Below are 27,042 nucleotides of genomic sequence, written 5' to 3' on the forward strand. Positions count from 1 at the left end.
CCATTTCTACAAACTTCTCTACAGATGGTTTAATTCCGTAGAAACAGGCCCTGTGGAAACAAACAAACAAACAAACAAACAAACAAACAAACAAACAAACCATAGTTGTGTTCCTTCATCAAAACACAATAACATGCTTATTACTATCCACCGTTAATAAAACACTTACTATTCTTATCCAAACATGACTAAATACGGCGATATTGATACGTAAGCAGGCGTTATGCCATACCAGCCCTTCATGTGATGTTTGGGCGTCGATAAGACGAAGTCCACCACACCCACACTGTGTCAGAATCAGGCGACAAACACATGACTTGCACAGTTAAAATTCAATAATAGACTTAAAATAACTGTTATCCTCATGAAACTGAAGCAGCTGGGGCGTGGTTGTATCTGTTGGCGTTGATACTGCCGTTAGTAATCATAATGTGCAGTTTGCTGCTTGATAACATGGAGATCCACGTGTGTTGCCACCAGGGCGTCGTTTGTTGGTAAATATGTTCGTGGAGTAATTGGTATCTCAAAACTGTGATAAACAGGCTGAACATGCTCAGATCCATGACCCGTGGTTTCTACAATTTATTAAAAAATTTACAAAAAAAGACTCATAAAACGCATCCAGCATATCCCACTACAGCTGTTCGTGTGTGCTTGGCGACTGTATGTTCATAGTGGTCCAGGTTCCGGTACATACATGACTATGTGTTAATAGTGGACCAGTGTCTGGTACGTGCACGACTATGTGTTAATAGTGGACCAGTGTCTGGTACGTGCACGACTATGTGTTAATAGTGGACCAGTGTCTGGTACATACACGACTATGTGTTAATAGTGGACCAGTGTCTGGTACGTGCACGACTATGTGTTAATAGTGGACCAGTGTCTGGTACGTGCACGACTATGTGTTAATAGTGGACCAGTGTCTGGTACATACACGACTATGTGTTAATAGTGGACCAGTGTCTGGTACGTGCACGACTATGAGACTTAGACTTAGAGACATACATTTTCATTTTGTTCTTATTTCACGAACACGAACAATTTATCAGTATCACAGCCCGTAGCTGTATCTCACTGACAGGTCCGTGGACAAAGATAAAATCTTACTTCACACATTCCTTATTCTGAAAAAATGACATTGGATTTATTTGATCACTATTTGAACGCTACCTAGAAATCGTATCACATTTTATAGAAGATGCTGGGAAATGAACCAAGACGGAGTGGGCGCATCCACCGCTTAAGTCTTTAATCTATCTCCCTGTGTGTGTGTGTGTGTGTGTGTGTATGGGTTGTGTGTGTGTGTGTGTATTGTGTGTGTATTGTGTGTGTGTTGTGTGTGTGTGTGTGTTGTGTGTATGTGTTGTGTGTGTGTGTGTTGTGTGTGTGTATTGTGTTGTGTGTGTGTGTATGTTGTGTGTGTATGGGTTGTGTGTGTGTGTGTGTGTGTGTGTGTGTGTGTTGTGTGTGTGTGTTGTGTGTGTATGGGTTGTGTGTGTGTGTGTATTGTGTGTGTGTGTGTATGTGTGTGTGTGTTGTGTGTGTGTGTGTTGTGTGTGTGTGTATTGTGTGTTTCGTGCGTGCGTGCGTGCGTGCGTGCGTTGTGTCTCCCATCTCTTGCCACCCCTCCTCTCTGTCTCTCTCTCTCTCTCACCCTTCTCTGTCTCACTCTCTCCCCTATCTGCCCCCCCTTTCTCTGTCTCCTTCTTTCTTTCTTCCTCCTCCTCCCTCTCTCTCCTCCTCTCTCTTTCTCATCTCCCTCCTCTCCTCATCCACACTCTCCCCGTCTCTCTCCTCTCCCTCTCACTCTCTCTCTCTCAACTTCGTTAACTTTGTGCCTGTGCACATAACTTATATTATTGAGAAAGCCTTTGTCTGTAACTCACACCTCGATCGTTTACTAACCATGTACACATTTGTACGTTGTATGTACAAGATGAATACAGAACGGTAAAAGCCCGCCCACACCCGTTAGATCAATGAATAGTTTCCTAATGTAACACAAAAGATACTGTAGAGAAGGTAATACATGGACGTGATGGACCAACCCACGACATCTGAACGAATTATGAGTATAACGGTACATAAATGACAACGGAAACTTTAACACCTCGAGGGATGGACAGCAAGTGTATGCTAAACCTGGAAGCTGTTGCGCCACGACTGTGAGTGTGGTTTTACGCCGCTTTTAGCAATATTCCAGCAATATCACGGCGGGGGACACTACAAATGGGCTTCACACATCATACCCATGTCGGGAATCGAACCCGGGTCTTCGGCTTGACGAGCGAACGCTTTAACCACTAGGCTACCCGACCGCCCCTGTTGTGCCACGAACCCAATCGGACATTTTCATCGTTGTCGATTTAAATACTGAGCACAAATTTCGTTGAAGTTGCGTTTTTAAAACAATGATTGCTTTTTTTCTTTTTCAAGATAATTGAAATCTTCGAACAAATGTATGTCTTGAAAACTAATAATTACTCAACGTAAATGTAGTTTGACATAATAAGTTGAACCAACTGTATAAGGCGATAAAATGTACTTTGAAATTTTGACAAGAACCTTTGATATTTAAATGTTTGAAGATGGGGAGTGTGAGTATTCAATAATGATGAGTGAACTAAACTGTTAAAAAAGAAAAAAATGTTCTACGTCTCAAAATAACGGGATCTTCCCATACCCAGTGAAAGTGACAAGAAATAAGACTGAATCTCAATCGAACACACCACAACGACGAGTACCCAACCAGCTTTCCCCAAACACTGGCGGCTGGAAATACAATGAACGCACCCCCTCGTGTGCTCATGCTACTCGCAATGACCCACCACAGCTTTTATTGCTAAATTACTCTTCTTTAGCCATATTGCGTGAAGTCCACTTGAAATGAGATCGGCACTAACACAGCAGAGCCTCATCGACTGGACCTTTCTCCGGATCGTCTGCTTATACTTAATCACTCTCAGCAGCGCTAGCCGATATCAGACGATCGTCCATGTTGACGGTCTAGCTATAGATCGCTTGCTGTTGTGTCATCTCTTACGCCATTTCAATGGAGGTCACTACGCAATCAAAACAATGTACTCTCCGCGCATGCGCTCACCGCTGCATGTTTACGTGCGTAGTAAACGAATATCGAATTTGAGATGGCCCCGGGCAGAATCGATGGGAAGGCCCGGATGCTTGGCTCCCCAGACGAGCTCTGTACCTCCCACGCTTCTTGAGGAAGCGCGTGTAGACCGACCGCATCACTGCAGTTGACGCGGAGCGATACGGAAGCTAGTTCACCCTGGCTTTATGCAGCACGGAATGTCGGACGTGTAGTAAAATGCGGTGCGCTCTGTCGGGGGATTATGTGTCAGAATAATTGTTGCGAGTAATTGATAGTTGAAATGCGTCTGGGATCCCCCTCTTCTAGATCTCGCTCCCTCCAGAATTAACCATCTCAATAATAATTTGAATTGCATTTTGAGCGGATGCCTTCATATTTAATCTAATCGGTTAGAAAGTCGATTAAGGCCAGACACACTCCAGCTGCAATGTAAATTTGCTCTCAAATGACAGCTCCTTATTATGTTATTGAAGTCTGCTCTTTAGTAAATAGATTAACACCAGAAGTGCTCATCAAAACCTGTCCCAAATGTCAACGTAACCTCGACATTCGTGGTCTGCTAACAATATGTCAGTTTTATGTGAAATCGTAATTATAATAAAAAATAAACTTCTCTACGAATGAACATGCATTTTTTAAGCAAATTATGATAATCAGTCTAAGATTAAACAGAGACCATAAACTAGATTTTATTTTATGTTCTCTGGATTAAATGACTCGACACTGGATTTGTTGCATTGCCGATAACTTTACAACAGTGCAACAGAAAGCTGATCACAATAGATAGAGGGATGCGCCTTTTAACTTGTCTCACATTTAACCATAATGACAGTAAATCGGACGACGGAATTATTAACGGAACTCTTCTGCAGGAAGTCTGCAATCAGAGTCCGCCGGTAGGGGGCGTATGACAAACACTTCCGGTTTAGCGAAAATAAGCGAAATAGACGACGAAGGGCGAGTCGACGTAACACACGTCAAGGTCATCAAAAGATGAGGGATAGGATATTTATACTTTTCAAGGTACCTTGCCAAAAAAGATGCATCACCGTACTCAACATAAATTGTATTTTTCACGAGACTGTACTGTTTTGCCGGAAGCGAGTCATTGAGTGCTAAATGGCAATCTGTTTGCTCAGGAACCCACGCCAAGTGGGGAAATTACTGTCTTGGAATAAATGGTACGTCTGCACAGGAGACAGCTGTTACTGGAGTATAAACAATATGCGTTTTACATTTTTTCCTTTAAGCAAATAAAGTAAATTACTTTAAAAAAAATTAAACTCATGTAAAGTGGTTGGGGAACGTGATCTGAATCTCGACTATTTTCGTGGAAGTCAGAACAAATCATGTAACTGTACACGCATCAATGCAATCTGCTCACAGTGTACATCTCTATGTTTTCACTACCAGTGTATACCTGTATGTATTCACTCCCGCTGTGCACCTCCATGTTTTCACTACCAGTGTACACCTCTATGTATTCACTCCCGGTGTACACCTCTATGTATTCACTCTCGGTGTACACCTCTATGTGTTCACTCCCAGTGTATACCTCTATGTTTTCACTCCCAGTGTATATTTCTATGTAATCACTCCTGGTGTAAATCATGTATTCACTCCCGTTGTATACCTCTATATATTCACTCCCAGTGTATACTCTATGTATTCACTCCCGGTGTACACCTCTATGTATTCACTCCCAGTGTATACCTCTATGTATTCACTCCAAGTGTATACTCTATGTATTCAAGCCCGGTGTACACCTCTATGTATTATCTCCCGGTGTACACCTCTATGTATTCACTCCCGGTGTACACCTCTATGTATTCACTCCCAGTGTATATTTCTATGTAATCACTCCCGGTGTATACCTCTATGTGTTCACTCCCGGTGTATACCTCTATGTATTCACTCCCAGTGTATATTTCTATGTAATCACTCCCGGTGTATACCTCTATGTGTTCACTCCCGGTGTATACCTCTATGTATTCACTCCCAGTGTATATTTCTATGTAATCACTCCTGGTGTAAATCATGTATTCACTCCCACTGTATACCTCTATGTATTCACTCCCGGTGTATACCTCTATGTGTTCACTCCCAGTGTATACCTCTATGTATTCACTCCCAGTGTACACCTCTATGTATTCACTCCCAGTGTACACCTCTATGTATTCACTCCCTGTGTACACCTCTATGTATTCACTCCCGGTGTATACCTCTATGTATTCACTCCCAGTGTATATTTCTATGTAATCACTCCTGGTGTAAATCATGTATTCACTCCCGGTGTATACCTCTATGTGTTCACTCCCAGTGTATACCTCTATGTATTCACTCCCAGTGTACACCTCTATGTATTCACTCCCGGTGTATACCTCTATGTATTCACTCCCAGTGTATATTTCTATGTAATCACTCCTGGTGTAAATCATGTATTCACTCCCGGTGTATACCTCTATGTATTCACTCCCAGTGTATACCTCTATGTATTCACTCCAAGTGTATACTCTATGTATTCAAGCCCGGTGTACACCTCTATGTATTATCTCCCGGTGTACACCTCTATGTATTCACTCCTGGTGTACACCTCTATGTATTCACTCCCAGTGTATATTTCTATGTAATCACTCCCGGTGTATACCTCTATGTGTTCACTCCCGGTGTATACCTCTATGTATTCACTCCCAGTGTATATTTCTATGTAATCACTCCCGGTGTATACCTCTATGTGTTCACTCCCGGTGTATACCTCTATGTATTCACTCCCAGTGTATATTTCTATGTAATCACTCCTGGTGTAAATCATGTATTCACTCCCACTGTATACCTCTATGTATTCACTCCCGGTGTATACCTCTATGTGTTCACTCCCAGTGTATACCTCTATGTATTCACTCCCAGTGTACACCTCTATGTATTCACTCCCAGTGTACACCTCTATGTATTCACTCCCGGTGTACACCTCTATGTATTCACTCCCGGTGTATACCTCTATGTATTCACTCCCAGTGTATATTTCTATGTAATCACTCCTGGTGTAAATCATGTATTCACTCCCGGTGTATACCTCTATGTGTTCACTCCCAGTGTATACCTCTATGTATTCACTCCCAGTGTACACCTCTATGTATTCACTCCCGGTGTATACCTCTATGTATTCACTCCCAGTGTATATTTCTATGTAATCACTCCTGGTGTAAATCATGTATTCACTCCCGGTGTATACCTCTATGTATTCACTCCCAGTGTATACCTCCATGTTTTCACTCCCAGTGTATATTTCTATGTAATCACTCCTGGTGTAAATCATGTATTCACTCCCTGTGTATACCTCTATGTATTCACTCCCAGTGTACACCTCTATGTATTCACTCCCGGTGTATACCTCTATGTATTCACTCCCGGTGTATACCTCTATGTATTCACTCCTGGTGTAAATTATGTATTCACTCCCAGTGTATACCTCTATGTATTCATTCCCGGTGTATACCTCTATGTATTCACTCCCGGTGTACACCTCTATGTATTCACTCCCGGTGTATACCTCTATGTATTCACTCCTGGTGTAAATTATGTATTCACTCCCAGTGTATACCTCTATGTATTCACTCCCAGTGTATACCTCTATGTAATCACTCCTGGTGTATACCTCTATGTATTCACTCCCAGTGTATACCTCTATGTATTCACTCCCAGTGTATGCCTCTATGTATTCACTCCTGGTGTAAATTATGTATTCACTCCCAGTGTATACCTCTATGTATTCACTCCCAGTGTATGCCTCTATGTATTCACTCCTGGTGTAAATTATGTATTCACTCCCAGTGTATACCTCTATGTATTCACTCCCAGTGTATGCCTCTATGTATTCACTCCTGGTGTATACCTCTATGTAATTACTCCTTGTGTACACCTCTATATAATCACCCCTGGTGTATATCATGTATTCACTCCCAGTGTATACTCTATTTATTCACTCCCAGTGTACGCCTCTATGTAATCACTCCCAGTGTATACCTCTATGTAATCACTTCTGGTGTAAATCATGTATTCACTCCCAGTGTACGCCTCTATGTATTCACTCCCAGTGTATACCTCTATGTAATCACTCCTGGTGTATACCTCTATGTAATCACTCTTACTGTATACCTCTATGTAATCAATCCTGGTGTATACCTCTATGTAATCACTCCTGGTGTATACCCTCTCTATGTATTCACTCCAAGTGTACACCTCTATGTATTCACTCCCAGTGTATACCCTCTCTACCAATTCACCCCCAGTGTACACCCTAAACCCCGACGTCCTGAAGTTCGATATTTGTTTACTGTTTGAAGTCTATTATTGTGGGTGACTCGAACCCCGGTCGCATCATTCCAAAAGATGTTAAAAGATGGTACTTGTTTATTCCCTGCCTGGGGCTCAACATTTGGGAATGAAACTAGGGGATTTGTGGGTTCGGAGCCAGGGGTATCCATGTTAAACTGTGGCATGGGGGTGAGCACTATTAAACCAACATTAGCCTGGACTAGCGCAAACAGCCACAGACGCACGTGCGTGCACGTGGCGATATGAAATAAAAGAACAAAAATCATGAACACGACCCAATTTCACATTACAATTATTGGGGTCAAATGTCAAATGTCAAATGGTTTTGTAGAAATATGGATTAAAGAGGATCAACTAAATTTCGATATGTTGTCTCTTGATGATGATTTTCAGTATACATTGAAGAATTAACAGTTTTCATAATGACATTACAAAATGTTTTTTAATAACATAATGACATTACAAAAGAGTTTTTTAATAACATTTATTTGTTTACAATTAAAAAGTCCTTTTAATTTAAACATATTTGGGTTTTTAGCATATGAAATTAGAACATATATTTTCCGTTCGTGTTTAAAAAAAGGACAAAGAAAAATCATCACCAACATCGCTCATGTCGCAGAGTTTACACGTTCGTTCATTCACAGAGATTGTGTGCCACCTACCTAGTTCAATGGGTAAATGATGACATGAGGTTCTAAACAATAGGAATTGTATGGCTAAAGAGAAAGGGATAACTAATAAATACTTTTCAAGGACGAGTTCAGTTTTAAATATGCGATATGTGATACCTTTAGAAGAATATGTGATCTCTGCATTCCATGTTTGAGTTGCTATATCAGGTAATCTTAACACCATGGTAGATTTAAGGACATTAGGAGGAACTGCTTGTTGGCTTAACCAATAAAAAACATATCACGTTTCATTGAGAATACTTTCCAAACATTTTATCCATTTTTGACAGCTGTTGTTTGTACAGAAGTGACGACATACCATACTCACCCCGCATCTTCCCAAGGCAAGGGAGTTAACTGACTGTAAAATGCAGTAGGCAGCAATAATGGGGTTATATTTTGGCTGGACTAACGAGTCTATGCATGGTCCAATCAAAGTCGCTGAACGAAATCGACATCCGGTTCGTAAACAACATGGATTTCAACGTACATATTTTGGTCGACTGCAGTATTTGCACAGGATGTGTACCGTCAACTGGGCGTCGACAGATATTTTCCAAACCTTTTCATGTTTTTAATCAATGTGCTTACGTGCTTAAGAAACACCCGTTCTATTACAATTATATATCTTGATCATCGATAAGATTTTCTTGACTGGGCGCCGCCATTTTGTTTGAGGCAAATGCATGTCAATGTCAAGTGAGAGGTGGAATCTGATTGGTCAATAGGAGGGACATAGAAGGGGCATAACTCGTTATAGCCACTGGTGGCGCTACGATCGAACTCAGAAATTCCAGCGTAGTTCGGCAAGGGTGAAAACTGGACTTTTAGAGTCAGCTAACTCCCTTGGCTCGGGAAGATGGTGCACGGCCCCGACTGCATCTGTGAGAGCGTGTGGTAACCGTGCATTTGAAATTTCTTACCTGATACGTACGATCGCAATTATATACAAACTGGTATACATACATTCATTCGCTGGTAAGCTGTATGCATCTGTAGCTTCTCTACCTCCTCTACCTCCTCATCCAGGCACAGTTATCGTAGCACTGCAACGCCTACACCACTGACGGCCTGCTACATTAAAACCTAACACTTCTCTCATCACATTACGACATAAAATAAAAAACCCTAACATTCTGTTTCAGTAATTTCAGTAGACTAAACTCCGCCAACGAACAACAGAAGTAGAATTTTATGATTAATGATTCGCGAAAGTAGTTTCAAAACAGACTCTCTTCCCATTCCGTTTAATGTTGTAAAAGTCTTGTTTAGTGTACAGTCTGAGTTTAGCAGAGCAGGGGTGTGTGTCTCAGTACAATTATTGATTTTTGTCCTTTTTTTTTACAATTCCTATAAATTTTCATAGCGCTCATTTTGGTCGAATCGTGATCGAGGATTCAATAATGTTTTGATATTTTGCATTAGTTTCTACTTAAGAAACCTCTGAAGTCCATGATCGTGATAGGTCAACAAATTAGTGCACAGTTCGGAATGTATGTAGAAGGAAAATTGAAATGTGCCAAGTTTTTATGACCATACATAACAAGAAACAAAGCATGATTACATTAGAATTAAAATCTTTTTAAAATCATGTTTGCGGCCGATTTCTTGAAACAGTTCCATATACAGTCACGATGTTCAAGAAATATTGTATCTATGACCCTCAACAATAATTGCTTCTTTCGTATTTCTTTTCTTAAACCATCTTGTTTACACACGATTGAACTAGGAATCATACATCCTCGATTATCGGGGGTATTATTTTTTCATTTTATTACAATTAATACCGAGGACACAGTGACGTCGGTACCGCCATCTTACATCTTAACTATCACTGCCATGAGCACATTTGTTTTGTTTTAAGATAATTTGAATGGGCGGTTAGTTATAGACTGGGGTTTAACACGAAGCGAAAGGGTCCAGGGTTATTTGTCATTATGCTGCCCTGGATAATCGAGGATGGGAGAGATATTATCGTTGTTGTGTTGCAGACAAGGTATTTATTCTGCTCTGAGGCCGATGTGCGTATGAGATTGTCCCTCGAGATGTTGGAGTCAAATTAACATAAGTGAGTGAGGGTGTGTGAGTTAGGTCAAACGTCCCTTCAAAATATAGGTGTGTTGAGTGTGTTGAGTGTGTTGGGTGTGTCAGGTGTGTTGTGTGTCTGGGGTGTGTTGTGTGTGTGAGGTGTGTTGTGTGTTGTGTGTGTGTGAGGTGTGTTGTGTGTGTCAGGTGTGTTGTGTGTGTCAGGTGAGTCGGGTGTGATGTGTGTGTGAGGTGTGATGTGTGTTGTGTGTGTGAGGTGTGTTGTGTGTGTGAGGTGAGTCGGGTGTGATGTGTGTGTGAGGTTTGATGTGTGTGTTGTGTGTATGAGGTGAGTCGGGTGTGTCAGGTGTGTTGTGTGTGTGAGGTGTGTTGTGTGTGTGAGGTGAGTCGGGTGTGTGTTATGTGTGTGAGGTGTGTTGTGTGTGTGAGGTGTGTTGTGTGTGTTGTGTGTGTGAGGTGTGTTGTGTGTGTGAGGTGAGTCGTGTGTGTTGTGTGTGTCAGGTGTGTTGTGTGTGTGAGGTGAGTCGGGTGTGTGAGGTGTGATGTGTGTTGTGTGTGTGAGGTGAGTCGGGTGTGTTGTGTGTGTCAGGTGTGATGTGTGTGTGAGGTGTGTGTTGTGTGTGTGAGGTGTGTTGTGTGTGTGAGGTGAGTCGTGTGTGTTGTGTGTGTCAGGTGTGTTGTGTGTGTCAGGTGTGTTGTGTGTGTGAGGTGAGTCGGGTGTGTGAGGTGTGTTGTGTGTGTGAGGTGAGTCGGGTGTGATGTGTGTGTGAGGTGTGATGTGTGTGTTGTGTGTGTGAGGTGAGTCGGGTTTGTGAGGTGTGTTGTGTGTGTGTGAGGTGTGTTGTGTGTGTGAGGTGAGTCGGATGTGTGAGGTGTGTTGTGTGTGAGGTGTGTTGTGTGTGTGAGGTGAGTCGGGTGTGTGATGTGTGTGAGGTGTGTTGTGTGTTTGAGGTGAGTCGGGTTTGTGAGATGTGTGATGTGTGTCTGATGTGTGAGGTGTTTGAGATGTATGAGGTGTATGAGGGGTGTGAGTTGTGTGAGGTGTGTGGGTGTGTGAGGTGTGTGAAACGTCTTTAGGAGGAGTCCATTCTCGTGATATTTCGTTGGTTATATAGTCCGTCCTGGGGGACTATTAACTCACTTACTCACTCTGTCTCCTTCGTTTGAGTTTAAAACATGCTGTGGGAGTTCTAACGTCCAAACACCTACACGAATAAACTGGAAAAAAAGAGATTACACGCACGGATCTGTTTAAAATCAAAAATATCATTCAGATGCCATTACTTAACCTATTATCGAATTCATGATGAAATGAAACAATATCAGAGAGTTATCTATTTCCAGATGACAGGGCAACTTTAACCCTTTGGCATTTCACGTACTAACCTAATCAGCACGAGGCCAATGTCCTCTGTTTTACCATTTGAGCTCATGAGACACGTCTGGGATTTGTGAACTGCATATATCAGATCACATCGAAAAATGCCGTACCTTAAAAACCTAAGGATTTCATTAATTTAATATGTATGAATGGAGCTGAAAAAAATAAAAGAATATTTGAGTATGACGCAATTACATTCCCTGGAAAACTATTGCGGTAGATACGTAAGAGTTGTGACGAGATTGTGGTATTCGTCTCGCGTCAAACGCTCGAGTTCTGTAATCCAGACACTTAAGCTGGAAACCGAATCTTAAAACCCCCAAGACGTATCGACGTCATGTCGGCTAGGTGCCTGGTTCAATCCCTGTCATCTGCTGTACAGGCGGTGAGGAATATAGGATACAACACCGTTAACGCCAATTCTTTTAACATAACGTTTTAGACGAAGGAACTTTCTTTTCCGGTACAATCCTTATGACTTCGCTTGTGTCGAACTGCGGACAATTCGATATAAACGGCCGGACAAAAAGAATGTATACAACAATGTTTGATGGTGGCTACAACAAGAAAATTTGGTTATTCCATGGTTATATATTTGATACGGGTATCATAGTTGTGTTTTGGTCGTTAAGTTAATAGTTTTTCGGCGACTGTTTTTGATAAAGTATGTATAGTAAAATAGTATTTAAGTTTTGACCATGGTCAAAATATTTAATTCTACTATGACGAGACCGCTTCTGTGTCAAGTGAATAGAGAGTATGTCGGGAGAACGGAGAGTTTTTCAAAGCACTGGCCACGACATTCCAACAGACTTTAAATTATGTTACTTGTTGTTACCCTGCCTGGCGCTCGGCTAAAACAAGGACTGCTATTCTCGGAGTCAGTATACTGTGTCTGAGTGGGGTATTCAAGTCAAACTGTGGCATGTCAGTGAGCAAGCACTATTAAAGCTGGCATTAATAAGTCCGGACCAGCATTTCGCAGCCACACATATAAGCATGCACGTCGCTGTGTAAGTGCAATATTCTTGAACGCGACGTGTATCCCCCATTTCACCTCACCTCTTGCTACATTCAGTGGAAATATCAATTGGCAGCCTTCACCGATATTCAGTGAGTACTACGCAGTTGGGCGCCTTCCCCACCGTGAAGGTAGTATTACGTTCGATTGTACCACGTTAATTGTGTCGGACACATCCCACTACGGCGACTGCAGGTTGATCCGGCGATGGTGCTGGTGAATCTCAAGATCAGGTTGTTTCACGTCTGTACTGCTGTTGTTGTGGTTGTGGTTTTATGCTCTAGAAGTCATTAGTTCGTGGTTGCATATACCAGGTGTGGTCAGGGGTAATGGGTTTAACATTAATGCACTCACACAGAGACGTGCATGCACGTGTGTCTATATATGTATGTGTCTGTGCGCGCGCGTGCTTGTGTGTTTGCGTGCGTGCTTGTGTGTGCGTGCTGATGCCAGTTAATAGTGCTAGCCCACTTAGATACCCTTCCGCAGTTTAACATGGCTACCCAACACGGACACAAGTCCTTGTTTTATGCCGTTAATGCTAAGCGTCAGGCACGGTAACAACAAGTAGCATTACTTTAAACGTATTTTGGCATGATCTCCGCAATATATATACGCAAAACACAAAGCATATACACGCATATATATATATATATATATATATATATATATATATATATATATGCGTGTATATGCTTTGTGTATATGTATATGCTGTGTGTCTTGCATGTGTGCGTGCATTCGTGAGTGTGTTTCCGTGCATGTGCATGTTTGCGCGTGTGTGTGCGTGTACTTGTGCGTGTGCCTGTATGAAAGTCGAGTTTCAGGATGCCAAGATTGCGGGTTTGTGTGGTGGAAGTAACGGCACTGGGCATGTAACCGCCTTGTACCGGTAGCGCCTTGCCACCAGACAGCACCTGGCGGGGATTACTGCCGCTCTATTCTCGTACAACTGGTGCTCCCTAGTGCGAGCTAGTTGAGTGTCAGTTTAATTATCTCGTCGTTCGTAAATTACCCTTATTTATTTGTATTAATTGTGTATTTATTCAATTCTTGATAGTTTGTAATTCATATTAGTAATGGTTCTCTTTTGAATGTGATATCGTGCCTATTGCGTATCAGCTTTGCAACTGCGACTTAAAATGTTTCTTAGAGTAGACAGTTAACTGTTTCTATTTTCATAATGCATATTTCTTTCTCACCGCCCCTCTTCCTCTCTTGTCTCTCTCTTTGTCCCCCTCTCTCTTCTCTCTGTGTGTATCTATTGTCTGTCTGTCTCTCTAGCTGTGTCCTTTTCCTCTCTCCCTCTCTCCGTGTGTGTCTATGTCTCTCCCTCTCCCATCTTTTGCTAACCCCCCTCTCTCTCTCACTCCCCTTCTCTGTCTGTCACTCTCTCCTCGCTCTCTCCCCTCTCTGTCCCTTCCTCCCTCTGTCTGTCTCCTCCCTCCTCCTCCCTCTCTCTCTCTCATTCCTCCCTCCTCCACTTTCTCTTTCTCCTCTCCCTCCTCTCTTCCTCCTTCTCTCTCCAACTCCCCGTCTCTCTCCTCCTCCTCCCCTCTCTCTCCCACTCCCCGTCTCTCTCTCCTCCTCCCCCTCTCTCTCCCACTCCCTCTCTCTCTCCTCCTCCCCCTCACTCTCCCTATCCCCGTCTCTCTCTCCTCCCCCTCTCTCTCCCACTCCCTCTCTCTCTCTCCTCCTCCCCCTCACTCTCCCTGTCCCCGTCTCTCTCTCCTCCTCCCCCTCTCTCTCCCACTCCCTTTCTCTCTCCTCCTCCCCATCTCTCTCCCCTCCCCGTCTCTCTCTCTCTTCCTCCTCCTCTCTCTCCCACTCCCTGTCTCTCTCTCCTCCTCCCCCTCTCTCTCCCACTCCCTTTCTCTCTCCTCCTCCCCATCTCTCTCCCCTCCCCGTCTCTCTCTCTCTCCTCCTCCCCTCTCTCTCCCACTCCCCGTCTCTCTCCCCTCCCCGTCTCTCTCTCTCTCCTCCTCCCCCTCTCTCTCCCACTCCCCGTCTCTCTCTCTCCTCCTCCTCTCTCTCCCACTCCCCGTCTCTCTCCCCTCCCCGTCTCTCTCTCTCTCCTCCTCCCCCTCACTCTCCCTGTCCCCGTCTCTCTCTCCTCCTCCTCCTCTCTCTCCCACTCCCCGTCTCTCTCCCCTCCCCGTCTCTCTCTCTCCTCCTCCCCCTCACTCTCCCTCTCCCCGTCTCTCTCTCCTCCTCCCCCTCACTCTCCCTCTCCCCGTCTCTCTCCCCTCCCCGTCTCTCTCTCTCTCCTCCTCCTCCTCTCTCTCCCACTCCCCGTCTCTCTCCCCTCCCCGTCTCTCTCTCTCTCCTCCTCCCCCTCTCTCTCCCACTCCCCGTCTCTCTCTCCTCCTCCTCCTCTCTCTCCCACTCCCCGTCTCTCTCCCCTCCCCGTCTCTCTCTCTCTCCTCCTCCTCCTCTCTCTCCCACTCCCCGTCTCTCTCCCCTCCCCGTCTCTCTCTCTCCTCCTCCCCCTCACTCTCCCTCTCCCCCGTCTCTCTCTCCTCCTCCCCCTCACTCTCCCTGTCCCCGTCTCTCTCTCTTCCTCCTTCTCTCTCTCCCACTCCCTGTCGCTCTCTCCTCCTCCCCCTCACTCTCCCCCATCCCCGTCTCTCTCTCCTCCTCCCCCTCACTCTCCCTGTCCCCGTCTCTCTCTCTTCCTCCCCATCTCTCTCTCCTCCCCCTCTTTCTCCTCCTCCTGCCCTCTCTCTCCCACTCGCCGTCTCTCTCTCCTCCTGCCTCTCTCTCCCACTCCCCGTCTCTCTCTCTTCCTCCTCCTCTCTCTCCCACTCCCTGTCTCTCTCTCCTCCTCCCCTCTCTCTCCCTCTCCCCGTCTCTCTCTCCTCCTCCCCCTCTCTCTCCCACTCCCTTTCTCTCTCCTCCTCCCCATCTCTCTCCCCTCCCCGTCTCTCTCTCTCTTCCTCCTCCTCTCTCTCCCACTCCCTGTCTCTCTCTCCTCCTCCCCCTCTCTCTCCCACTCCCTTTCTCTCTCCTCCTCCCCATCTCTCTCCCCTCCCCGTCTCTCTCTCTCTCCTCCTCCCCCTCACTCTCCCTGTCCCCGTCTCTCTCTCTTCCTCCCCATCTCTCTCTCCTCCCCCTCTCTCCTCCTCCTCCTGCCCTCTCTCTCCCCATCCCCGTCTCTCTCTCCTCCTCCCCCTCACTCTCCCTGTCCCCGTCTCTCTCTCTTCCTCCCCATCTCTCTCTCCTCCCCCTCTCTCTCCTCCTCCTGCCCTCTCTCTCCCACTCGCCGTCTCTCTCTCCTCCTGCCTCTCTCTCCCACTCCCCGTCTCTCTCTCTTCCTCCTCCTCTCTCTCCCACTCCCTGTCTCTCTCTCCTCCTCCCCCTCTCTCTCCCTCTCCCCGTCTCTCTCTCTTCCTCCTCCTCTCTCTCCCACTCCCTGTCTCTCTCTCCTCCTCCCCTCTCTCTCCCACTCCCTGTCTCTCTCCCTCTCCCCGTCTCTCTCTCCTCCTCCCCCTCTCTCTCCCACTCCCCGTCTCTCTCTCCTCCTCCCCCTCACTCTCCCTGTCCCCGTCTCTCTCTCCTCCTCCCCCCTCTCTCTCCCACTCCTTTTCTCTCTCCTCCTCCCCCTCACTCACCCTATCCCCCTCTCTCTCCCACTCCCCGTCTCTCTCTCCTCCTCCTCCTCTCTCTCCCACTCCCCGTCTCTCTCTCCTCCTCCCGCTCACTCTCCCTGTCCCCGTCTCTCTCTCCTCCTCCCCCTCTCTCTCCCACTCCTTTTCTCTCTCCTCCTCCCCATCTCTCTCCCACTCCTTTTCTCTCTCCTCCTCCCCCTCTCTCTCCCACTCCTTTTCTCTCTCCTCCTCCCCCTCACTCACCCTATCCCCCTCTCTCTCCCACTCCCCGTCTCTCTCTCCTCCTCCTCCTCTCTCTCCCACTCCCCGTCTCTCTCCCCTCCCCGTCTCTCTCTCTCCTCCTCCCCCTCACTCTCCCTGTCCCCGTCTCTCTCTCTTCCTCCTCCTCTCTCTCCCACTCCCTGTCTCTCTCTCCTCCTCCCCCTCACTCTCCCTGTCCCCGTCTCTCTCTCCTCCTCCCCCTCACTCTCCCTGTCCCCGTCTCTCTCTCTTCCTCCCCCTCTCTCTCCCCACTCCCTGTCTCTCTCTCCTCCTCCCCCTCACTCTCCCCATCCCCCGTCTCTCTCTCCTCCTCCCCCTCACTCTCCCTGTCCCCGTCTCTCTCTCTTCCTCCCCATCTCTCTCTCCTCCCCCCTCTCTCTCCTCCTCCTGCCCTCTCTCTCCCACTCCCCGTCTCTCTCTCTTCCTCCTCCTCTCTCTCCCACTCCCTGTCTCTCTCTCCTCCTCCCCCTCACTCTCCCTGTCCCCGTCTCTCTCTCCTCCTCCCCCTCACTCTCCCTGTCCCCGTCTCTCTCTCTTCCTCCCCCTCTCTCTCCCACTCCCTGTCTCTCTCTCCTCCTCCCCCTCACTCTCCCCATCCCCGTCTCTCTCTCCTCCTCCCCCTCACTCTCCCTGTCCCCGTCTCTCTCTCTTCCTCCCCATCTCTCTCTCCTCCCCCCTCTCTCTCCTCCTCCTGCCCTCTCTCTCCCACTCGCCGTCTCTCTCTCCTCCTGCCTCTCTCTCCCACTCCCCGTCTATCTCTCTCCTCCTGCCTCTCTCTCTTCCCCCCTCCCTCTTTCTTTCTCTCTCGCTATACTTTGTTCATATCACGGCATGTAAGCCATAGATATGTGTACCCTACTCACACACGAGTCCCAAAGAGGGACGGGTCAGCCGAAATTGCTGAGGCAGAAGGCGACCTCTGAAACACTTAAAGCAACAGGCATGAAGGACTAATGTGCTTAAAGTCCCACTGCTGAGTTAATAAACCAAAACACACTTCTATCGTCATCTGATAATTCTAACGGGTACATTGTTTATCATGGTATTCTCGCGAAACCTCCGTGACCTTGAACGTGTGCACCGCCCGTGTGTAACGTTTAAACTTCTACACACGAGCCACGTTAGTCCCGACAATCACCAATCACCATCAAGTGTATGTGATGGAGAATCAGAGTAAAGGTAGACCCGGGGTTAATGAGCAGGGTATACAATAAACAGCACCATCATCAACAACATACACACGTGATGATGACCGCATCAGGCGGTTCCCCTCTGCTGCTCCGGTAGGTAGCCAGTTATCTGTGGGTCATAAAGTCGCTGCTATATTTGCCTACATACATTATTGACATGGGAATCTGGGGTTTCGTGAAATCAACTAAAGCATGAAGTCTGAGAAGATGAGGCGGCACATGAAATATTAATCCTACACACTCAGTTCAAGGCCTATTTACACCTTCATTGCTTGTAAACAATACAGTCACGTGATGTGTGTCTTGTGCCTGATTGGCTACAACACTGTACGTGTTGTGAGTGATTCATCGGCGATTCTGATCAGCTGATTGTAACGTACTATGACTAAATAGACGTACTATTTTCACACTGTCCTGGAGTTGTATGGGAACAGTCATACGGAAAATATTCAGCGATTTGAAAACAACTAGCATTCGGTTGACAATGGCGGAATGTTGACATACAATTACACTACACATTGGTAAACCGCATCCATGTTTGTTTAGAGCTCGGATGACTAAGAGTACTTTTAAATCTAGACCTCGCGTGACTTTTATTCATGTATAAACACATACGATAATATATTTATATGTGCACTCTAGGCGTATTAGTTGTTCTGCGGTTTGATAGTCAAGTGATTAAAACGTTCGTTCTACGCTTTGATAGTCAAGTGCGTTCGTTCTGTGGTTTGATGCTCGTTTCCAGCTTATTTGTTGTTTAACGCCGCACTGCCTATGACGTGTTACATGGCGTCGAGTTGTTCCATGCAGATTATGGAGAGAGAACAGTCATCACACGAGTGAGTGAGTGAGTGAGTGAGTGAGTGAGTGAGTTGAACACAACCTTGAGCAGTTTCTCCTCATGTCGGTTTAATATTTGTTTATTTCTTTGTCGTTTAACGCTGTACTCAGCAATATTCCATATATGTGACGGCAGTCTGTAAATAATCATATTTGGAACAGACAATCCAGTCTTTGACATCATGAGCATCGATCTACGCAATTTGGGATACGATGACATGCATCAACCAAGTCAGCGAACCTGACCAACCGGTCCCGGTAGTCGCCTTTTACGGCAAGCGTGGGCTATTCTCTACCCTGATCTTTACGGGATACACCCGTCTAGGTGAAATAAGGGTGTAACTACCTTAACTACCACCTCCATCGACAACAGGGGTGCTGAGGGGTGCCGAGGACACATTCTACCACGGGTCCCCACGGCCTTGAAATTTGTAAGGTGCTTAAAGCTTTCGTTGTACAGTTTGATAGTCAAGTGCTTAAAGCTTTCGTTGTACAGATTGATAGTCAAGTGCTTAAAGCTTTCGTTGTACAGTTTGATAGTCAAGTGCTTAAAGCTTTCGTTCTTCAGTTTGATAGTCAAGTGCTTAAAGCTTTCGTTCTACAGTTTGATAGTCAAGTGCTTAAAGCTTTCGTTGCACAGTTTGATAGTCAAGTGCTTAAAGCTTTCGTTCTTCAGTTTGATAGTCAAGTGCTTAAAGCTTTCGTTGTACAGTTTGATAGTCAAGTGCTTAAAGCTTTCGTTGCACAGTTTGATAGTCAAGTGCTTAAAGCTTTCGTTGTACAGTTTGATAGTCAAGTGCTTAAAGCTTTCGTTGCACAGTTTGATAGTCAAGTGCTTAAAGCTTTCGTTCTACAGTTTGATAGCCAAGTGCTTAAAGCTTTCGTTGTACAGTTTGATAGTCAAGTGCTTAAAGCTTTCGTTGTACAGTTGTATAGTCAAGTGCTTAAAGCTTTCGTTCTACAGTTGGATAGTCAAGTGCTTAAAGCTTTCGTTCTGTAGTTGGATAGTCAAGTGCTTAAAGCTTTCGTTGTACAGATTGATAGTCAAGAGCTCAAAGCTTTCGTTGTACAGTTTGATAGTCAAGTGCTTAAAGCTTTCGTTCTACAGTTTGATAGTCAAGTGCTTAAAGCTTTCGTTCTACAGTTTGATAGCCAAGTGCTTAAAGCTTTCGTTCTACAGATTGATAGTCAAGTGCTTAAAGCTTTCGTTGTACAGTTGGATAGCCAAGTGCTTAAAGCTTTCGTTGTACAGTTTGATAGTCAAGTGCTTAAAGCTTTCGTTGTACAGTTGTATAGTCAAGTGCTTAAAGCTTTCGTTGTACAGATTGATAGTCAAGAGCTCAAAGCTTTCGTTGTACAGTTTGATAGTCAAGTGCTTAAAAGTTTTGTTCTGAAGTTTGATAGTCAAGTGCTTAAAGCTTTCGTTGTACAGTTTGATAGTCAAGTGCTTAAAGCTGTCGTTCTACAGCGCTGAAAGCGTTCAAACGTGAAGCCCATTTCTGGTGTTCCCCGCCGTTATATTGCTGGAATATTGCTAGGAGTGGCCTAAAATTATACTCACAGACTCACTGACTCACTGAATTGTTATTCTTGTAACTGGTTTACATGTATTAATAGTTACGTTGACCAAAGACATTTAAGATCTGCATTTTGTTGCCCATATACTGTAAATTGTGTAGTGGGTCACTACCATGGACACATACATGGCATCTATTTGGACAGATAAGGTGAGACAATCAAGTGGGGATCCAACACAGAACAGTCCGGAGTGCTCTCCCTTGTTCTGATCCAGTGAAAGGGTCGATCAAACTTCTGCAACTATGTACTATGTATGTTGAACTCTATGTATGTACTGTATACTTGTAAGTAACTATATCTTCATCCTCATCTTGACGTCAACAACCCAGCAGTTAACCGACTTTGACAGTTCTAATATAGCGTTGCTATTTGAAGAATAGAGCGACGACGCTCACATTAAAGAGAAACGTGACTGTTGCATTTGTATGGTTGTATGATGGAATATAATCAAAAATTTAATCAATTCATATACAAAATTGGACATCAACATTGCAACATTACTCGGAATAGAGAGTATACATCGTTGACATCCTTCGTGCGCGCAACCTCATCAGTGACATCCTTCGGGGTCACATTAAAACATGCACGTGGAATATTTCAAGAACTTTTTAAATTGATTTTGTAGATAAATGTAATGTTTATTAATCTCAACTCTTTGTGTCGGGACCACCCCCCTCCTCCTCCCTCTCCCACGATACCACCAATTCGACTCCTAGTTATGTTTTCCTGTTCAGTAGAAGTGACAGTAGTGTCAGTATCAATGACAGCGGTGTCAATAACAGTGACAGTTGTGTCAATTGAAATAACAATAGTGTCAACAGAAGTGACACTAGTGTCAGTGGATGTGACAGTGGTTGGTACGCGCAATGGAATCTGTTTCGTCGGATAATCGAGACTGGTTAATCTCTTTGGTTGATGTTTTATATATTTTGTCAGTGGAAGTGTCAGTGGTGTCAGTAGAACTGGTTGGCCCAATGGGAGACTGGTTATTCTCTTCGTGTTGACGTTTGATATATTTTAGCAATCCGAGCGCCATTTCCAATTGAACGGTGTTGGATTATCGAGGCCTCAGTGTAGAGAGTCAAATATACACTCTGCAAAAACAAACAAAACACAAAAGAAGTAAACACGACAATATCTGGCAGAGTTTTGCCGTTATCCATTCATTTAATGCCAAACATGAATTCGTCACATCTGCATGGATCGGGATTGATTTGTGTCGAAAAAATGAGGTACTGAAGAAATTGTAAAAATATCGCAAAAAACAACAACAACACAACCACGTGAGAGCCTGGCACCGAAACATGACATGCACATGCAACGTGACTTGTTGGGCTATGAAAACGTTGGGTTTCATTTGCACGCCATCACAATCTTACAGGAAGTGAACAGCGAAAACATGCCACGACGCAACAACGCCAATGTGCGACTGCATACAGAGGAACGTTCTTCGGTCGTTGCCAGGTTTTTCCAAGTAGCAGCAAGCACCTTTACAAGACTGTGGAACCGTTATCAGACACATGGACAACACGTGACTTTTCCATATCCGGTCGACCACGTATCACTACTAGAGCACAGGACAGATTCATACGACTACGTCACTTACGTGAAAGAACAAGTACGGCCACCTCTACAACCACAACAATACCAGGATTGCCTACTAGGATATCGACCGCCTTCGTGGTCTAGTGGTAGAGCGTCCGCCCGGAGAGCGGAAGGTCCGGGTTTCGATCCCCGCACGCGTCATACCAAAAGACGTTAAAAGATGGTACTTGTTGTTACCCTGTGTGGCGCTCGACATTAAGGGGCTAAAACAAGGACTGGTCGGATCGGAGTCAGTATACTGTGTCTGAGTGGGGTATCCATGTTAAACTGCGGCATGGTATCACAGTGTGCTAGCACTATAAATCGGCATCAGTCCGGACTAGTACAAGCAGCCACACACACACACACACGTGCATGCACGTCGCTATATAAGTGCAATAATCATGGACGCGACGTTAAACCCCATTTCACCTCACCTCACTAGGATATCAGCCCAGACAGTGAGGAACCGTTTACACGCTGAAAGTTTGAGGCGTCCTTTTGACGGACCTGCATCGTCGGCTGTGACGTCAGTGGTGTCAGCGTCACAGAGTATGACCACAACTGCGATGAAGACAAGTTTTATTTAGTGAAGAGTCGCGGTTTATGTTTCGCCGTGCAGATGGGAGACGTCGTGTTTACAGGCGTCGAGAAAGTGCATACAGGAAGTGGACAGATTTGGCGGTGGTAGTGCGATGATGTGGGCAGTCATCTCCAAGTCTGGTAGATCAGACTTGATGCAAGTTTAAGAGAATTTAACGGCACAACGTCACACGGATGAGATTCTTCGGCCACGCGACCTGCCATTATGCAACAAGTGAAAGACTTAGACTAAGTAATTTTCCAACAAAACAACGCCCGACCACACACGACAAGACTGACTACAGCATTGAGGTATGAACTACCAGGTCCTGCCATGACCCTACAGGAACGTTAATGGGATGCACGGAATCAACGACTGCGAGCACGTCAGCAACAACCACAGAACCTCCGACAGTTGGCACAAGCACTGCAGACAGAGTGGAGAACATTCCCCAGGCCACAATTCGCGATCTGACTGCTTCCATGGGACGACGATGCCAGTCAGTTTTGGACTCTAATGGTGGCCATACAAGATATTGAGAACAGATGACTTTCACCTTGAAAATCTGCTATTCCATGTGTGTCCTATGGAACCTGGGTCAATAAGAATGATTTGTGCAAATTTGGAACAATCGATTACCATCTGTTTGTTATGTATATGATATATAAAAGAAGCATCTAAAATCACTTTTGCGTTTCTTTCCTTGCAGAATATATCATTGCAACATCCCTCAGACTTACAACTGTTTGGTTTCATTATTTTGTAATGACGTATAAAACTGAGGTTTTACGCTGTTTTATCAAGACCAAATTCTTATCGGTTTCTTCCATTTAAAGGAAACGGAAATTGTTCATCATTGGGTGCTAAATTAAAAGTGTCAGAAATGACAGAACGCATTTGGCAGGTGTTACCGAATCCTTATTTTGTTGAATAATCGCTCACAGGGCGAGTAGTCCGTTTCAACATTCGACATCAAATGACTAATTCGATTATTGGTTATTCATGATAAATGTAGCAATATAACAGTCGACACATCAGAGGGATGCTGATGCTGAAGAGAGGTTTAATGCTCGGCAGTGATAGGAGTAGACTTGGATTAGTCTCTTAGGAAATCATTATTTATTTAAAAAAGAGTTAATCTTCAAATCTGCAGCTATATTTAAAAAGTCATCTTTTTATTATATTGACGTCCTTAGATTGGCGCCGGCCCATCTAGACTTAATTAACAAGGTACTAGAATGAACTGGGGTTTACTTCAATGAAGACTTGGAGCAAGTCTAGGGCTGAAATGATGGGCTGGCTAACCTGTGCAATGTCAAGAGCTCTCACAGTCAATCATTTGACGCCAGTGGTACGCATGTGTTCGCCTAGCCACAGTCGTACCGTCGGTCTCAAACACTGCACATGCGTTCGAGAGATTGTGGATGACATTGGTGATGTGTTCTAATTGAAGGGGGATTTCAATTCGTTGTGCCAATGACGTGTTACATGGTGTGATAATAACACATCACATGTCACGAGTTGTTCCATGCAGATTATGTAGAGAGAACAGTCATCACACGAGGGATTGTACTTGAGTGAGTGAGTAAGTGAGTGAGTGAGTGAGTGAGTTGAACACAACCTTGAGCAGTTTCTTCGCATACCAGTTTAATGTTTGTTTGTTTGTTGTTGTTGTAGTTTAACGCTGCCCTCAGCAATATTCCAGCTACATGACGGCGGTCTGTAAATAATCGAGTCTGGACCAGACAATCCAATGATTGACATCATGAGTATCGATCCACACAATTAGGCTATATTGACATGCATCAACCAAGTTAGTAGCTTGACCACCTAATCCCGTTAGTCGCCTCCCACGACAAGCATGGGATGTTGAAGACCAATTCTAACCCGGATTTCATCAGCTTAAGGAAACCAAAGTGATGCATATGATGATGATGATGATGATGTTCCCAGTCTTCCCATGAAACAATGAACTAACATTCTACATGCATAGATTGTAAAGTTGGATCAAATGTAAGTTTTCAGTTCCCCAACGCGCCGCGACGTGTTTACTTGCTTATATTATTTATCGGATCTTTATCAGTGCTACCCTCTGTGTGCCAGTGGTTGTACAGTGTGTTATGATACACTTATTACTATCTTTGTTCTATAAACTTACAATGACCTGACATATGCGACCCATTTCCGATATCGTAGACTTTAAGTACTAATGCTAATGGGCATTGTGAAGGTGTCATCTGTCAACATGGATCAATAACAAAAAAAGGTCATGGCAGGCAAACAAAATCAATCGCCTATCAAAATCGATAAAATAGGACTCATGTAAAGGTGGTATGTGAATACACGTGAATACAAGTGGGTGGAACGTAAACATGCATAGAGTGCAGTCATAATTCTGATCACTTTAATCCCAATAATAACAACAACAACAACAATAATAATGATAATAATAATAATCAACTACTAGTAAATGATTCTTGAAGAGGCTAACTTCTCAATGTGTTGGATAGACTACAGAAAAGCTTATGATTCTGTACTTCATGAATGGATTTTGAGGTCACTGGAATGTATTGACTTCCCCGAGCGACTTCTTGTTTTCCTCAAGTCTTTAATGAATTGCTGGTCAACTCAACTTGAGATGTATTCGCAGGGGCAGGTGGTGACTTCGGAACCCATATCTGTCAGAAGAGGAATACTTCAGGGCGATTCTTATAGCCCTTTGCTTTTCTGTTTGTCACTAAATCCTTTGAGCTTTTTGCTCAGGAAAGAGGAAGGTTATCACCCGGGACCTCCTGAGTACAGATCCCCAACACCCCTTACTCATCTCCTTTACATGGATGACCTTGAACTTCTACGGAGGATCTTCACTCAAAAACAGATTCTGCTTGTCGAGTCCTTTTCTAATGATATCGGCATGTCGTTTGGACTCGAAAAGTGCAACACTCTTCATTTGAAACGTGGCAAGGTAGAAGAGGGAGGATCAGTCAGTTTACTTGGGGGAGGAGTTATTGACCATCTCGTGGAAGGTCAGGCCTATACGTACTTGGGGATGCAGATTAGGGACAAACTCCGGAATGCCCGTATCAAAGACAAACTTCGGGCAGAGTACAAATGTAGACTAAAGAAGATCTGGAGTTCACAGCTCGCTCGCAAAGTCAAAGCCATAAATACTTGCCACTCGAAACCGTCAATGTGTGATTTTGTATCAAAATTTGAATATGAAGTGTAGATTATGTAATAAATTTAATGAGACTGTCCAACACATTGTCAGTGGATACCCAGCTTTGGCACAGACACAGTATCTTAAGCGACATGATGGGGCGGCTCGTTCATTTTTTTACCGTCTTCGCCATGCTTGTGGTTTTGACACAGAGGTCCATCCATGGTACGACCCGGAATATGCAGAGGGCGTCATGGAAAATGATAACTACAAAATCCTTTGGAATAGGCCCCTATACAGCCTCAGACATATCCAGGCCTACAAATCTGATCTTGTCCTTTTTGATAAGTCCAATGAAATCATTAATATCATTGAATTTTCAGTCCCTTTTGACAGTAATGTGATTGACAAGAGGAAAAACATGGCAAGTAAGTCGACCTCACTTTCGAAATGTCACGCTTGCATCCCAAGTACCAAGTTGTCCGACTTCCCGTTGTTCTCGGTGCCTTAGGTCTGGTACCTCCCAATCTGTTGACTGACATCGGGAGAGTATCCGGGTGCTACCAGGAATACACCCCTTCTGACAATCCTGGTAATGCAGAAGTCTGCAATGTTGTGGAGTCTTCACATTCTCCGAAAAGGTCTGGGTGGGTTTGACTCGGCAGCGCTTCCTGGGAGAAGTCCCATTCGCTGTCTGGGCTGCGTGTAGAGGGGGCAAGGGTCCTGAGCTGATCTGACTGTGCCAGGATAACCAAAACCCTCTTTGCTGCATTTTTATGCTAATCTGTACATGACAATAATACAACTAATAAAACTAAAAAAATAAAAAAATAATGATGATCATGATGACGATGATGATAGTGACCCCTCCCGCTTCTGCAATTTGTCTCAATCGTACCCTCACTCAGTCGTTCTCTCAAACTTTTACTTTTTTCTATCTGTCTGTCTGTCTGTCTCTCGCTATTAACTTTGTGCCTGTGCACATAACTTATATCATTGAGAAAGCCTTTGTCTGTAACTCACACCTCGATCGTTTACTAACCATGTACAAATTTGTACGTTGTATGAATACAGAACGGTAAAGCCCGCCCACACCCGTTAGATCAATGAATAGTTTCCTATTGTAACACAAAAGATACTGTAGAGAAGGTAAAAGATGGACGTGATGGACCAACCCACGACATCTGAACGAATGGTGTGTGTAACGGTACATAACTGACAACAGATATTTCAACAACACGAAGGATGGACAGAGAAATTGTATGCTAAACTCTCTCTTTCTCTCTCTGTGTGTCTCTCTCCTCTGTCTCTCCTCTGTTTATTATTTAGCACTCAGGTAAAGATTTCCTCCACATCCGGATTGCTTCAGCGCAGCAGAGCATGAAGATTGACAATCAGGCTATAAATGTTGAATGACCCAGTAATTGGCTGTATTATGTCTACTGACACGAAATACTTGAATGTCGTTGACGCAAATAAGATTAAAAAACATAGTATGTCGTTACGTTTCGCAGGTACTTTTATAAGAAGATACAATATCAACTCCCGTCTATAGTGGCCACTCTCAGTTACTGGTCACGTGCACCTTGTCATGACATCGGAGATATAGCTCGTTTTTATATTTGTGATTCTTGGTTAGATACCTATTGCTTTTGTAATGTTTGGC

The sequence above is a fragment of the Haliotis cracherodii genome, unplaced genomic scaffold (genome assembly GCF_022045235.1).
Source record: "Haliotis cracherodii isolate W230 unplaced genomic scaffold, xgHalCrac1.p SCAF_8, whole genome shotgun sequence".
Taxonomy (NCBI): Eukaryota; Metazoa; Mollusca; class Gastropoda; order Lepetellida; family Haliotidae; genus Haliotis; species Haliotis cracherodii.